Here is a 16,946-nt window from a genome sequence, read left to right as displayed (position 1 = left end):
GCACTAAATTTATATCTTTCAATAGTTGCCCTGAATGTAAATGGGCTAAATGCCCCAATCAAAAGACACAGGGTACCAGAATAGATTTAAAAAAAAAAAAAAAGACTCATCAATATGCTGTCTATGAGAAACACATTTTGGACCCAAAGACACCTCCAGAATTAAAGTGAGGAGGTGGAAAACAATTTACCATGCTAATGGACATCAAAAGAAAATTGGAGTGGCAATCCTTATATCAGATAAATTAGATTTTAAGCCAAAGACTATAATAAGCGATGAGGAAGGACACTATATTGTACTTAAAGGGTATGTCCAACAAGAAGATCTAACAATTTTAAATATCTCTGCCACTAACATGGAAGAAGCCAATTATATAAATCAATTAATAACAAAATCAAAGAAACACATCAACAATAATACAGTAATTGTAGGAGACTTTAACACTCCCCACCCTGAAATAGATCATCTAAGCAAAAGATCAACAAGGAAATAAAGGCCTTAAATGACACACTGGACCAGATGGACATCACAGATATATTTATAACACTCCATCCCAAAACAAGAGAATACCATTCTTCTCTAGTGCACATGGAACATTCTCCAGAATAGATCACATCCTGGGTCACAAATCAGGTCTCAACTGGTACCAAAAGATTAGGATCATTCCCTGCATATTTTCAGACCACAATGCTCTGAAGCTAGAACTCTATCACAAGAGGAAAGTTGGAAAGAACTCAAATACATGGAGGCTAAAAAGCATCCTACTAAAGAATGACTGGGTCAACCAGGAAATTAAAGAATTAAAGAATTCATGGAAACAAATAAAAATGGAAACACAACTGTTCAAAATCTGTGGGACATAGCAAAGGCAGTCCTGAGAAGAAAGTGCAGAGCTATACAAGCGTTTCTCAAGAAATAAGAAAGGTCTCAACTATACAACCTAACCCTACACCTAAAGGAGCTGGAGAAAGAACAGCAAAGAAAGCCTAAACCCAGCAAAAGACGAGAAAGAATAAAGATCAGAGTAGAAATCAGTGAAATAGAAACCAAAAGAACAGTAGAACAAACCAATGAAACTAGGAGCTGGTTCTTTGAGAGAATTAATAAGATTGATAAACCCTTTGGCCAGACCTATCAAAAAGAAAAGAGAAAGGACCCAAATAAATAAAATCATGAATGAAAGAGGAGAGATCACAGCCAATGCCAAAGAAATACAAACAATTATAAAAACATATTATGAGCAACTCTACACCAGAAAATTTGACAGTCTGGAAGAAATGGATTCCTAAAGACATATAAACTACCACAACTGAACCAAGAAGAAATAGAAAACCTGAACAGACCCATAACCAGTAAGAAGATTGAATAAGTCATCAAAAATCTCCCAACAAACAAGAGCCCAGGGCCAAACAGCTTCCCAGGGGAAATCTACCAAACAATAAAAAAATAATTAATACCTATTCTCCCTGAAACTATATATAGAAATATAGAAATGGAAGGAAAATTTCCAAACTCATTTTATGAGGCCAGCATTACCTTGATCCCCAAACCATACAAAGACCCCGTGAAAAAGGAGAATTACAGACCAATATCCTTGATGAATACAGATGCAAAAATTCTCATCAAGATGCTAGCCAATAGGATCCAACAGTACATTAAAAGGATTATTCACCACAACCAAGTGGGATTTATTTCAGGACTGCAAGTTTGGTTCAACATTCACAAATCAATCAATGTGATATAATACATTAATAAAAGAAAGAACAAGATCCATATGATATTCTCAATAGATGCTGAAAAGACATTTGACAAAGTACAGCATCCTTTCTTGATCAAAACTCTTCACAGTGTAGGCATAGAGTATACATATCTCAATATCATCAAAGCCATCTATGAAAAACCCACAGCAAGTATCATTCTCAATGGGGAAAAACAGAGCTTTCCCCACCCATGGAAGGGATGTCCACTATCACTACTGCAATTCAACATAATACTAGAAGTCCTAGCCTTAGCAATCAGACAATAAAAAGCATCTGAATAGGCAAAGAAATAGTCAACTATCACTCTTTGCAGATGATATGATACTTTATGTGGAAAACCCAAAAGACTTCACTCCAAAACTTCTAGAACCCATGCAGGAATTCAGTAAAGTGTCAGGATATAAAATCAATGCACAGAAATCAGTTGCATTTCCATACACCAACAGCAAGACAGAAGAAAGAGAGATTAAGGAGTTGATCCCATTTACAATTGCACCCCAAACCATAAGATACCTAGAAATAAACCTAACCAAAAAGGCAAAGAATCTGTACTCAGAAAGCTATAAAGTACTCATGAAAGAAATTGAGGAAGACACAAAGAAATGGAAAAATATTCCATGCTCGTGGATTAGAATAACTAATATTGTGAAAATGTGTATACTACCTAAAGTAATCTACACATCTAACACAATCCCTATCAAAATACCATCCATTTTTTCAAAGAAATAGAACAAGTAATCCTAAAATTTATATGGAACCATAAAAAACCCCCGAATAACCAGAGGAATGTTGAAAAAGAAAACCAAAGCTGGTGGCATCACAATTCCAGACTTCAAGCTCTATTACAAAGCTGCAATCAGTAAGACAGTAAGGTACTGGCACAAAAACAGACACATAGATCAAGGGAATAGAATAGAGAGCCCAGAAATAGATCCTCAACTCTATGGTCAACTAATCTTTGACAAAGCAGGAAAGAATGTCCAATGGAAAAATGACAGTCTCTTCAACAAATGGTGTTAGGAAAATTGGATAGCCACATGCAAAAGAATGACACTGGATCATTTCCTTACACCACACACAAAAATAGACTCAAATGGATGAAAGACCTCAATGTGACACAGGAAGCCATCAAAATCCTTGAAGAGAACACAGGTAACAACTTCTTTGACCTCAGCCACAACAACTTCTTCCTAGAAACATCGTCAAAGGCAAGGAAAGCAAGGGCAAAAAATGAACTATTGAGACTTCACCAAGATCAAAACTTTTGCACAGCAAAGAAAACAGTCAACAAAACCAAAAGACAACTGACAGAATGTGAGAAGATATTCACAAATGATATATATCAGATAAAGGTCTAGTATCTAAAATCTATAAAGAAGTTATCAAACTCAACACCCAAAGAACAAATAATCCAACTAAAAAGTGGGCAGAAGACATGAACAGACATTTCTACAAAGAAGATATCCACATGGCCAACAGACACACGAAAAAGTGCTCAACATCACTCTGCATCAGGGAAATACACATCAAAACCACAATGAGATACCACCTCAAACCAGTCAGAATGGCTAAAATTAAGAAGTCCGGAAACGACAGGTATTGGCGAGGATGTGGAGAAAGGGGAACCCTTCTACAATGTTGGTGGGAATGCAAGTTGGTGCAACCACTCTGGAAAACAGTATGGAGGTTCCTCAGAAAGTTGTAAACAGAGCTACCCTACAACCCAGAAATTGCACTACTGGGTATTTACCCTAAAGATACAAATGTAGTGATCCGAAGGGGCACATGCACCCAAATGTTCATAGCAGCAATGTCCACAATAGCCAAACTATGGAAATTATAGCCACAATAGCCAAAGTATGGAAAGAAGCTAGATGTCCATCAACAAGCAGATGAATGGATAAAGAAGATGTGATATTATTTATATATATATACTTATATATATATATATATATATATATGCATGCAATGGAATACTATGCAGATATGAAAAGAAACGAAAACTTGCCATTTCCAACAATGTGGATGGAACTAGAGGGTATCATGCTAAGTGAAATAAGTCAATCAGAGAAAGAAAATTATCATATGGTCTCTCTGACATGAGGAATTTGAGAGGCAGGGCCAGGGGTTGTGGGAGGTAGGGAGAGAAAAAAGGAAACAAGGTGGGAACAGAAGGGAGACAAACCATAAGAGACTCTTAATCTCACTAAACAAACTGAGGGTTGCTGGGGGCTGGGGGTAGGGATAGGGTGGTGGACTGACAGACATTGGGGAGGGTATGTGCTATGGTGAGTGCTATGAAATGTGTAAGCCTGATGATTCACAGACCTGTACCCCTGGAACAAATAATATATTATATGTTAGTTTTCAAAAAAAAGAAAGAAAGAAAAGTTTCTCCCCAAGGACATCATGGGGACCTAGGCTCTGCTGGGAAGCTACATTGTCAATAGAAATACAGCTACGAGAGGTATCTACAACAACCGGACATGGATCACAGACCCCTGGAACCCTGGCCTTACACCAATATTATGCTTCATGTCTGTTCCCTAGTAGAATATAAACAGACCTAGAAAATTCAACTCAAATGAAAAGTTGACATAAATATCCCAACTCTAGTGGTCAGTATGCCTGTTTTGGGCTCTATGCTATTTTGAAATGATGAGTCTGTGTTGAATGTTAAGTAGGACTTTTTAAAAGGAAAGTTCCAAAGCAGGTTTACGACTGTGACTTGAGCTTCCTGAAGAAAACAAATAGTTTTAAGAAAATATTGAGTGTGGCTTTCAAATTCCCTGAATATATCTACATAGATAGGAAAAATACTTCATGTCAAGTATAAGGGTTCTATCTCTTCTTGACCCTTCAGTCAGGAGCCAAGTTCAGGGAGGTACTTGACATTTCCCAGCTCCTCCAGGACAATAACCACTCCCTCCCACCTATTACTCAACTCCTGCATGGGTTTGGGTAATGTCATCAGTTACTCAAAGGGAAACACTGGACCCTGATCTTGCAAAGTAAGTGATTCTTTGAGTATATAGAGGGTAGGAATTTCCACAGGAAATCCCAGATATCATACTCTCTTGGGTAGACACAGGTATGAACACCAGTGCATTCCAGGACTGTTATTTCCTACAGACTGAAGTCTGATTCCTAGAAGAAAGAGTTCTCCATCCCTACCATTTCTGTGAATTTCAGTCACTGCTTATATGCCATTGATAAAATATTATATATGTCTGGAAAAAGTGCTCTCCGTCTTGGTCAGGCCACCCTGTAGCTCTGCCTCAGGTTTGGAGGACCTCAATTTACAAGGAGGTATTGAGTGACTGGAGTATGCCCCAAGGGATATACTTAAAATTCTCAAAGTAATGTCGAATGACAGACGATTGAAAAAGGACTACAGATGTTTAGCCTGAAAAAAACAGACTACTACTCATTACAATTGTGGAGAAAAGTTTTATTTTGTTTAGGAAAGGCTTACATTTTTTGTTGGATATAAGAGGCAAGCAGATTTAAGCTCCATATAAGGAAGTACATTCTTATAATTAGAATATACTGCCTTGTCAGAGATTAGGGTCCCCTCCCTGAAAAAAATTTCCCTTCACCATCTTCTAGCAATACTTTAGAAGACTATTTTGCACTAATTAAGAGGCCATACTCCTAACCTCCAAGGTAGCTTGAAATTTCAAGTTTCTAATAGTTCATATACTTGGTTAGTTCATAATATACTTACAAAAAAAAATTTTTGCAGGAGAATTCTGAATCATTTCTGGAATCAATAGTTTCTTCTAAAGCAGCTCAATAAACCAAAAACACTTGATTTGATGCCAGTGGGTATGATTCACATTACCTTACAGATGGGGTAGGAGATAAAACTGTGAAAGCATAGGCTTCAATATTTGACTTAAGTTCAAATCCCTACTCCACAATTCATAGACTTTTGTGACCTAAGCAAGTCTCTTAAGCTCACAAAACTTTAATTTCCCTCATCTGTAAAATAGGATAATACTATTTAGCTACAAGATTGTTGTAGGGATTAAGTGGGATAATGAATATAAAGAGCTTAGCAAGGTCCCTGGCCCAAGGAAACTCAATATAAGGCAGCTGTTATTATTAGACAGCTCATATGCCGCTCAATACCCCAGTGCCTGAGCGTTGCACTGTTTGGAGACTTTCCACCACATCATAGCCCTCCACATGACGAAGAAGGTAGATGGAGGAGGGAGACGACAAAACCTTTTGTGTGCATCGCACATGTATAAATAAATACACCTTAACATATGTCTCTTTAAACTTTTTATTTTGAGATAATTATGGATTCACAGGAAGTTGTAAGAAATAATACAGAGACATCTCATGTGCTCTGTACAAATTACATGCCATTTTATGTAATGTTATTATTATTTTTTTCTTACTGAAGTTAGGCATTGTTGTCAGGTTTTTTTCCTCCATCCAACTTACTGACACGGAGTAGAAATAATAAATGTTGCTGAAAGCCCAGAGAACCTGGGAGAGCTCCCACCCTTGGGACCTAATGCAGTTGCTTTTGATTTTTCCCTTTAGCTTGACACATCTCACTCCCTGTTCTACGTAACACCTGTCCACAGCTTTGTGAAAAGCAGAACCCCTGTTCTGGGAGACTGAACTTGGGATCTTAGAAAATGGTGGTGTTGTGGTTCATTGAGCAAGGATGTAGTTTTTGTTTAACATGGCAATATTCCAATTTCTATTGGTTAGATCAATTAATAGTCCAGTGCTGAGGTGAGGTAGTATGTTTTCATTCATGAAGAAACAATTAATTAATCTGTATTGACTGAGCTCCAGGGGAAATGTATCTTAGGATATGTCTGGGGTTGGTTTCAATACAGTTAGAGGCTTTCAGGTGAAAAATTCTCTATTTAGCAATTACATGCAATGAGAAAAGTTGAAATTGATACGTGATTCAGGAACTCAAAAGCCATGAAGAGTGCAGTAAGAGCCAAAGAGGGACAATCTGGGCATGACAGTCAATACACTAAACCAAGAGTTCCCCCCAAATGGCCAATCAACAGGATCTCGCGGGAGGGTTTTTTAAAAATACAGATTTCTACAACAAAATGCACCCACCTCAACCCCTGAGGGTTCTTACCCAGTGGGTTGAGGTAGGGCCAAGGAAACATTTCTGATTGACAACCAAGGTTGAGCACTACTGCTCTGATCAGGCGTATTTCAACAGGACAAGCATGTGTTCATATTAGGAAAGAGAAAATACACTTCTTTCCACCCCCATTTCCAGAATGTTCTGATTGCTTTTATTTTTAAATTATTTTTTACAATGGTGATGATGACGTTTTTCAAGTTCTTTTATGGACATTATCTAGTTGGAGGTATTAGTATGCCAATTTCATGGAAGAATAGAACTCTAATTCATCACAAATTTGGGGGGGGGGGAACTATTCCCTACTACCAGAATAATTCACTTGTGGTTTTAAAAAAAAAAAAAAAAATCTGACCAATGCCAACATCTACCTTATCCAGAAGCTGGTAATTGTAGGTTTATGACCAAAGGGGTGCTTAGCCAGGTACACTTCTTTTTAAGATTGTATTTATTTATTTGAGATAGTGAGCAAGAGAGAAGGCATCAGTACGGGAAGGCCCAGAGGGAAGAGGGAGAAGCAGATGCCCCGCTCAACAGGCAGCCCAATGCGGAGCTCAATTCCAGGATCCAGGATCTCAATTCCAGGAGCCCAATGCGGAGCTCAATTCCAGGATCTCAGGCTTATGACCTGAGCCAAAGGCAGACTTTAACTGACTGAACCACCCAGGTACCCCGGCGAGGTACAGTCCTACAATGACGAGATCAAGAACTCTTCTTGGCTGAGCTCTCCCCACCCCAACATCCCCCTGACAAACTGCTTAGCACCACCACAGATCCTGCCCCAAATGCCCTCACTATTTGTATATATGGAACCTCCCCTATAAAGACAATATAAGGGTTGGGAGTCAAATCTCTAGTATGAGAGCATCGACACATTGTTTAATTAAAAGCCCATCTGAATATGGAGCTATTACATGCGGCAGCAATAAAATTAAACATTGTCACTGTCTGTTCTTTAATAGCTTACAAGCATTTTATATTCAGAGTCCCCAAGCTGGAATTTCAAGAAATATCCCTTTAGTCTTTGACTGTGAAATAATCTGTGTCATTTTTCTCATTCCCTCTTCACTTCAGTCTATTTATAACTAGGCCTAAAGTGTGCAACTCAAAATGGACATAAATGGCGCATCAACATAAAAGAACATTAAGCACAAGCAAAAAAGCTTAGTCTGTAATTTGTAATGTTGAATAAATGTGTCCTCCCAACAACTTAGAAAGGAGGGAGCCTCTAGGGATTTACCTAGGGGGTTCATGGAGGGCTTCATGGGGAAGAGGGTTCATTCCAGGAAGAGGCTGCATTTTAAGATGTGAATCACCAGATACAGAAGACGAGTTGAACAGAGGATACACAGAACACCTAGATGGAGGTATCGCCCTCATATGTCAAAAGGCCCTGGTCTCAGATGAAGACCTCCAAAGGTTGCAGTATACTGTATGACAACGGTGATTCTCAGAGTAGGGTCCCCAGACCAGGACCATCAGCATCACCTCGGAAGCTGTTAGAAATGCAGGTTATGGGGGGGAGGGTCATGTGGGCGGCTCAGTCGGTTAAGTGTTCGACTCGTGATTTCAGCTCAGATTATGATCTCAGGCTTATGACCTTAAGCCCTTCATTGGGCTCCACATTCAATGGGGAGTCTGCTCGGGATGCTCTCCCTCTGCCCATCCCCCCACTCCCTCCTTCTCTCTCTCTCTCCTTCTCTCTTAAATATTTTTTTTAAAAAAAGGCAAAAGAAAAAAAGAAATGCAAGTTATCCAGCCCCATTCCAAATCCACGGAGTCAGGAACTCAGAGCCCAGCTAGCTGTGTTGGATCAGCTCACCAGGTGATACAGATGCTTGCAGGTTGGAGAACCAAAATGAAATCAAAATCTGGCAAGTCTGGCCAGATATTGCCTCTCCTTGGGCTGCAAGAACCGGAACCTGTCTTCCCACTGTGGCCCAATCTCTTTCAGCTACCTCTCCCCATTCTCATACTCTTCTCCTCCGCCCTCTCCTCCCGCCCCCTCGCACACGCGCACGCACACGCGCACGCACACGCACACGCAGCCCAGTGAACACCTGTACGGCATTCGAAGACCTGGAAGCCAGCCCTTCCTTTCCTTTCCTTGGAGAGTTTGTTTCCTAACTGTGCACAGCGCTGAGGCGAGGGTGGAATTTAAACAATCCCTAATTAAGGAGGACGGCACCACATATTTATCACATTATACTGTTGTGTATTTACCCCTTGCCGCTCTTAATGCATTTGCATATAATCTTTCATAATTCAATTCACTTGTTTAAATCATTTCTTTTATTTTCACTTCTTTATTTGGCAGGGAATGTTCATTTTACAGAGCACTGGGGCCTCCCAGTGGCAATCTTGGGCAATTTCAGACTCGGCTTTTGTTCTGGAAGCTTTGGAGGAATGGCTTCCGAACCCTTACGTTTTCAGCTACTTGTTCGAACAGGATGGAATCAAAGGCAGCTTTTGACCTGCAGTAGGTTATGTCGGCACCCGAGCTGAAATGTCCTCAGATGCTGGCCTCAACTCCTTCCATCGGTCAGAGTCCTCGTCCAGCCACTTGCTTACTAGAGACGTCCGTCAGCAAGCGTCAGTGCATCTGGTTGGTGTAAACATCAACCAGGATTACACCCAGCAGAAAGACTACCAGAGGCAAAAGTATCCTGCAATTCCTCTTCCTCAATAACCTGAGGTTTGCTCCCTAGAGCTTCTGTTCCTACCATCCTGCCTTTGAAACTGACTGCCCAGGCAGCCCCCACCCACCAGAACGCTCGGATACATCATTTTCCCTCCTCTGGACCCTGGAACGTTCTATGGCTACCCTGGCTCACATCATTGGTCAGTGGCACTCATCACAGTCCTCGAGCTCACACGACTGCCTCTGGGAGTGTGCCCTCGCCTCTGACATCAGGGAAGCACATACTGAACCGCCGCGGCTCACGTCGCGGCCCCTGTCCAGGGTTCCAGCCAGGGTGTGAGGCTGGGTCAGCAATCTCAGCCTCCCAGAAGTGAGGTGCCTGTCATCGGATGAACCCTGGGCCATTTCCACTGAGACAAGCACTTTGCCATGGAGATGCTGGTAAACTTCCAGCCTCCCTGTCAGAGTCCCTTTGCCCTCTCTTTGGCTTTAAAAGGCTCCACTGCCTGAGTCAAGCCTGGCCTCACCTTGAAAGATTGCTGAGAGGTGGTTTCTGGGAACTGGTGTGCTCGCATCACCCCAGGGGTTAGCTCTGTGCTGATGCAGTGAGCGTCACCACCTAGTAACAGGCTTGTAAACACCAGCATCACAGACAGACAGATCGGATGATGTTTTAAAGTTCAGCCCCACCCCCTTGGCCTCTCCTGCTGAAAAGTCACCTGAGGGCACCTTCATTCGGCCTGTGCCATCTTGCAAGAACAAGAACACCTTTTGCATCCTGCTCCAAGCTACCTTTTATAAAAGAGGGTCCTTTTTTTTGTTTTTAAGATTTTATTTATTTATTTGTCAGAGAGAGAGAGCACACAAGCAGGCAGAGGGAGAAGCAGGCTCCCCGCTGAGCAGGGAGCCTGATGTGGGACTCAATTCCAGTACTCAGGATCGTGACCTGAGCCAAAGGCAGAAGCTTGACCATCGGAGCCACCCAGGTGCCCAAGAGGGTCTTTTCTGACCCCCACACTACATATCTTTAATTAATGTAATATTTGATCAATATTCCTTGCAAAGAATAAATTATTTGCTGGGTATACAAATGCATTTATAAAATCAGACTCTTCTTGATATATTGGGAAAGAAAGTTCATCTCGGTAGTGTTCCACTAAAGCTAATTTGTGCTCAGGAGACAAATAAAGACAATATTCAGTAAATTAGATTGCTCTGAATTCGCTAGACTAAAATTAAAATCCAGGATTTTCTTGCAGGGCTGAGAGTGGAAAGGGGGCACAAAGCAGTAGCCTGAAGAGAGCGGGAGCTTTGGTGCCACAGGACAGGACGCAGCTATAACCCCTGAGAAGCTGTTCACCCCCACTGAGACTCGGTTTCTTCGTATGTAAATTGGGCTAATACCTCTAGGGTATTCAAGGTATCCAGTGAGATGCCACATGTAAACTATCTAAAACACAGCCAGAAACATAAATGCAATTATTTCATCGAGGGCCAGGAGAGGAGACCATTTTTCCAGCGAGTATTTCACTGTCTCTAAAGCTTCCCACATGATATTCCTTCTGCCCAGAATGTGTCCCCGCTTCCTTCTCTCCAGCTCCTTTGTGCATCTATGCAGTTGTCTCCTCCAGAAGCCCTCGTGGACTCCCTGGTGGTGGATTAGGTCCTCTCCTGTCGGGGTGGTTCGCTTCCCCCATCACACACCGATTTCTCCGTCGGTGCATCACACCTAACCGGAGGTCCCCAGGAGGAACAGCCCATGACCCTCATTCACTGTGTGTCTACAGCCCCTCCTTGGCATATGGTGGGTTTTCAACAAATACCGAATTGATAAGCGAATGAATGACAGCCATCAGATGTCTTCCTAGAGAAGAATAAAATCCAAACAAAGTAAAGTAGTTGCATTAGCTATTTTGCCTTCTTATAATTGCTTTTAACCCTCCTTGAATTCTTTCAAAAATAGAGAATCTGTTCCCAACCCACAGTAGCAGTGTGTCCTCCCCACCCCAAGAATGTTGTATACTCTTATTATATGCCTTTATTATAATAATTGTATAATAGGGGCAACTGGGTAGCTCAGTCATTTAGCATCTGACTCTTAGTTTTGGCTCAGGTCACGATCTCACAGGTTGTGGGATTGAGCCCCTCGTTGGGGAGTGGGGAGTCCACTTGTGACTTTCTCCCTCTGCCCCTCGTCTACTTGCACATGCTCTCCCTCTCTCTCTAAAATAATCTTTAAAAAATCATAACTGTATTATAAATAATTATAACCTTTGTATAATTAGTCCACAATTCCTCTTTTTAATACATGATTATGAAATCTGTTTATCATGTTTGACATCTAATTCTTAGATTGACTACCTATAAATCACAGAAATCCTAAGGAAGGAGGAAATCTTTGGTTAGAAAAGTGTTAATAATTTACTAGATGCGAAGTGTACTTTTACCTCTGAACACCAGGTGGGTAGAAAACATTACTCATGTTTTTTAATCTAAGAATTTCTTACATTTTTATGGCCTGTTCTTTGGGCTTATTTATGATGGTTTGTGACAAAGAGACAACCTTTGCTATCATGATTTATATTCTTCCAACAAAGGAAACACAGAAAGAGATAAGAAACCCAAATTAAATCATGGGACTAGATAAGAAAACCCAAATTAAATCATCACACACACACACACACACACACACACATAAATCCAGTGAAGGTAAGGGGCTACTCATAAATTAAAATTATGGACAATGAAAATATGAAAATTCTCAAATCCTAAACTACAAATCTAGCATTTACCAAATAAATAATTTTCAGAAGCCTTGTGTCCTGTATTTGTGGCATGATGAAATAACATCTGAATATTAAGACATTTTTTAAGAGACTGTTTTAATTTTATTTGGCTGTGCTTTTGTTTGGGACAGCAAACAATATTTTTTGGTATGATAACATGTTTGTGGTTAACAGCAGATAATCGTATTCTTCTATTTTTTTCTATTAATGCCATTTATCACAAAACTGACCTGGACATCTGTTTTCGTTTCTAATGATGCTTTTGAATTCCTAGATGTTCAAGTGCCAATTCTAAAACTTGATTGGATTTCAGGGCAAGACAACTGCCTTCGAGTCAAGGAAACTAGGAGAACTGAGGAGAAACCATGTCCTGCCTCTCTGAGCCGTGCCAGTCAAAGCACTGTTCAAGACAGAGGCCAAAGGTTAGTTGGGTAGAAGAGACGCCTGGGGTGTATGCCCAGCAATGTAAGCATTACACGGCCGTACATGAGCTAAGGACACACCAGTGTCCAGCCTGCGCCCTCTTCATAAGGGAATTAATAGGAACTAACTGATACTAGCTAAAGCCACTGCGGTCACAACTGCCCCATTAATACAGCCCCATAAGAATACCGGACACTGTCTTTGACCTGGTGTGGAACTTGGAAGAAGAGCAGACATTGAAACTGGGCTTGCCGTAAATATTCTAGACTGACTGTCACATCACAAACTCAAAAATATCAAAACCTGCTTGTAGAAATCATTTGTGAACTATCTCTAGGCTTCATAAAGAAAACCTAAAGAATTAGATACACAAACATACTCACAAATGTCCATGGTTTTTAAATTTACTTTGCCCCGATCCCCTACACTTTGTGAAATTATTTGTTTGTTCCAGGCCCAAATTTGTTTCTTATTATTGCCTTACACTTCAGTGGAGAAAGAAATGCACATATTTGACAACTTTTTTCCCTCTACATGACTTCATTGAAAACCAAGTTAAAATGGAGTTGAAAGAGGAAGCACAATACATTAATTTCCTTCTAAGTTTCTCAATAAGAATCCTTATGTAGGTCAAATACTTTTATTTCTAGACTCCAAGCTTCCTAGTTTGCCTTCAAAATTCATATGTGTAAATCTTTTCTTGTATGAAAGTCCTACTCAGTGAACATATTTTAGCTCCAAAGGATATTCAGAAATTATATATCTGTCCCCACAACAACAGCACTGTTTAAAACAAGTGGGAGATGGTCTCTGTGTCTGAAGACCAGGCATTTACAGAGAACACCATGCTCTTCAAAAAACAAAAGAAGATTCCAAAATAAATAAATAAATAAAAGAACATTCTGTCATGCTTCCACAACAGTGGATTTATACTACTGGCTCCAAACCTGTTAGGAAGTTACCCAGTGTCACAATTCTTTACCCAAAAAAGAAACAGAATGTAAATATGGAATAAAAACCCATTTTTGAAAAATTCTGGTTGACAAAAATTGGTACAAGTGAAATAGGATATATTAGTAAATTCTAAGATAGAAGATCTTAATACAGTATTGAGTTTTTTAGGGGCGACTGATACAGCCTGGGGCACAACTTTCATGGTTACATGTCTATAACATGGACACTTTAAAAGTACCACTGGCAAGTTGGTACGTCTACCGTGAAGCAAAAACTATTCTGTGAAAACCTCTATTAAAACCTTGACAGGGCGCCTGGGTGGCTCAGTCGGTTAAGTGGCTGCCTGCGGCTCAGGTTGTGATGCCGTGGTCCTGGGATGGAGTCCCATATCGGGCTCCCAGCTCCGCAGGGGGTCTGCTTCTCCCTCTGACCTTCTCCCCTCTCATGCTCTCTGTCCCTCTCTCTCTCTCAAATACATAAATAAAATCTTTAAACAAAAAACAAAAACCCTTGACAATCAGTGTGCTTAGTCTATTAGAAATCTGGGAAGTTACTACAAGAGTTGGGACAGGTTCTCAGTAGCACAGTTTAACCTGTCAACAAAAGAACACACGCGCCACACACAGAGAAAAAAGTAGAGTAAAGGCAAATTTCACAGTAAACGCCCTTGCACTAAAGTTAACGCATCAACTAGCCAATTTAAAAAAAAAAAAAAAAAAGCCTACTCAAATTGCATCTTTTGACATTAAATTGTTATGAAATTGAATCTAGAGAAATGTGGCAAACCTACAGCAAAAAGATAAAAGTAGATGTGCACACAGTGTGTGGGGGGGGTGTCAAAATCTGCAAGTGAATGCTATAAACAGAATAAAACAATGGCTGTGGAAGCCCTTGTGTTTGACAGATTGACACCTAGAGAAAGAGGAACCATATGGCTGGTTTGGTTCTAACACAATCTTTGAAAAGGATACTTTATCTATTCTACCTAAAAATAGCTTCGTAGTGAGATTCAAACGTTTAGCAGAGAAGCCACCCGTATTCACTCGTTACCCTTAAAACGCCCCCAGAAACCCCCCAGTCGGCTGTGGGGAAATTTAGAACTCTACGGACCAGTTCAAAAACCGCTGTGGTAGGAAATTCACATCTTTCAAAAGTCAACAGATACTAACATAACTTGTGGGTGAGGGGCAGAACCTCAAAAAACAAGTCTCAAATACACTCGTCTGATCTTAATGCTGGCCAGCCTGGGGGCTCCATCCTCGTCTTATTCTTGTTCCTCTGGCTCCCCCGCTGAGCTTTACAAGCCCCCTCTACACCGACGACTCTAACCTGACATCCAGCAGCTGGGATCAAACACAAATTTGGCGTCAGGCTGGACTCCTCACCATGGCGGGAAGGTCTGCTGGCTCTAGCTTCCAAGCGTGCTTCCAAGTCGTGCACGGACGACTTCTCACCACCTCCAGCGCCCACTCCCTGCTGCAGGCTCCTCCTCACCTACCTGGACAGCGGCCACAACCTCCTAACTGGTCCCTTTGGCCCTCTGCAAGCATTCTCAAAGCAGCAGCCAGAGCGGCCCTCACGCAGAGCGATTCTGTTTCACTCAACTCCAAATCATCCGGTGATTCCCCCCTTGGCTGGAGAAAAAGCCAAAGTTCTTTCAATAGCCCTAGGGGCAGTGCTGCACACTGTGATGTTCTGCCCACATCCCCTTCGGAAAAACTTAGTACCTGGCTGCTGCAAGACGCCCTCCGCTGAAGAGTCACCTCATGCAAGGTCACAGAGCCTTCCCGGGGCAGCCCATATCCAGGGACGGAGTGACATGGGTCCTCAAGGCCAGAAGGCTTACCCCAGCACAGGACCACTGAGAAGGCCACTCTCAGCTCAGGGCCCCGTGTGGTGGGACCTGCACTGCAGTTCGACTTCTGCCTCTGTCCCCCTCCTCCGCACACGTCTCCATCCTAGAGGTGCTCCCTCCCTGATACACGACCGAACTCCGCCTTAGAGTCTACTGCTGAAGAAGCCAGACAGCAACAAAGATTGGATGTGACCTGGCCCCCTTTGAGACGAACCAGTGTCCCCTGCTCACCCCGCTCCGAGACACACTGGCCTTCGCTGTTTCTGCTGGACGACGGGCCTGCTCCTGGGGCACGGCTGCCCCTTGGCGTGGAGCACACTTCCCACTTCCCTAGACACACACACTGCTGCTCCCTCATCTCCTTCCTGCTCTGCTTACACGTCACCTTCCCAACGCGTCCGCCCTGACCGCCCCGTTAAAGCCAGAAACAAGAGGGAAAGTGTAAGGAGGCGCAATTCGCACTTCTCCTGATGTACTTGTTTTCCTTTGTGGGTATCGATCCCTTAGTGAAGAGAGGACTTCACTCATTTACAAAAGAGCTTGAGAACTGCTGCTTTAAAAGCCTAAAAGCAGTGGTAAGAACACGGGCCTCAGGCTCAGACAGGCCCTGCGCGGCCAGGTGCCCGGGCCAAGCGACCACCCCCTCAGCCCCAGCAGCGCTGGTTGTGAAGTAGGGGTAAGGATGTTCCCTCAGCTACTTAGAAAGGTCGTAGGATCACATGCCTTCCTGTAGTCACGGGCTGTGAAAACCGGGAGAGCGCACGTAAACGCAGGACGCACTGGAAGGCAGCCCTAGCGCCCACACGACCCGAAATCTGCTGGGCCTACCTCTGCACCCCCCTTAGGCCCCGGGACCTGTGGAGTCATTCTGTCAGTTGTGCTGGATCCCTGAGAACCTCCAGCAAATCACAGGGCTGGGTTTAGGAGAATAAGCACCGCCCCAGGGCTCTGTGACAGCCTAAGAACACTCCAGGAGTAGCCACCCACCTAGGGAGTCTGAACCACTGGGACGCGATCCTTATTTTTCCCCCTCCTTGCACTGACTTAATTACTTCGGTCTTTGTTCTAATCTCTGAGGTCCATGTGAAGAAAATCACACAGGATTTCCGATATCTCGGTCTATATATGTGCATCACAAAAGCTTTCAACTTTAAAACCAGTCCTATGTCTGGTTATTAGAGATTAGAGGCCTGAATCTTTTCATGGGTATTTTCAACCCAAAGTTTTTATATTTATCTCTGTTTCTGTTATACAACATAACTGTACTTGGCTTAAAAATAAAACAATAACTCCTCCAAACTCTCAACTGTGTTTACGTTTGCTTCCGTTCATTTTTCATTTACTAGAGTGAAATGTCCTTGCCCATAACCTCAAATCCACAAGCGTGATTGATTTC

Source organism: Neovison vison, chromosome 5 (genome assembly GCF_020171115.1).
Source record: "Neovison vison isolate M4711 chromosome 5, ASM_NN_V1, whole genome shotgun sequence".
Classification (NCBI taxonomy): Eukaryota; Metazoa; Chordata; class Mammalia; order Carnivora; family Mustelidae; genus Neogale; species Neogale vison.
The sequence above is the reverse complement of the archived record's forward strand: the minus strand, read 5'-3'. Positions refer to the sequence as shown.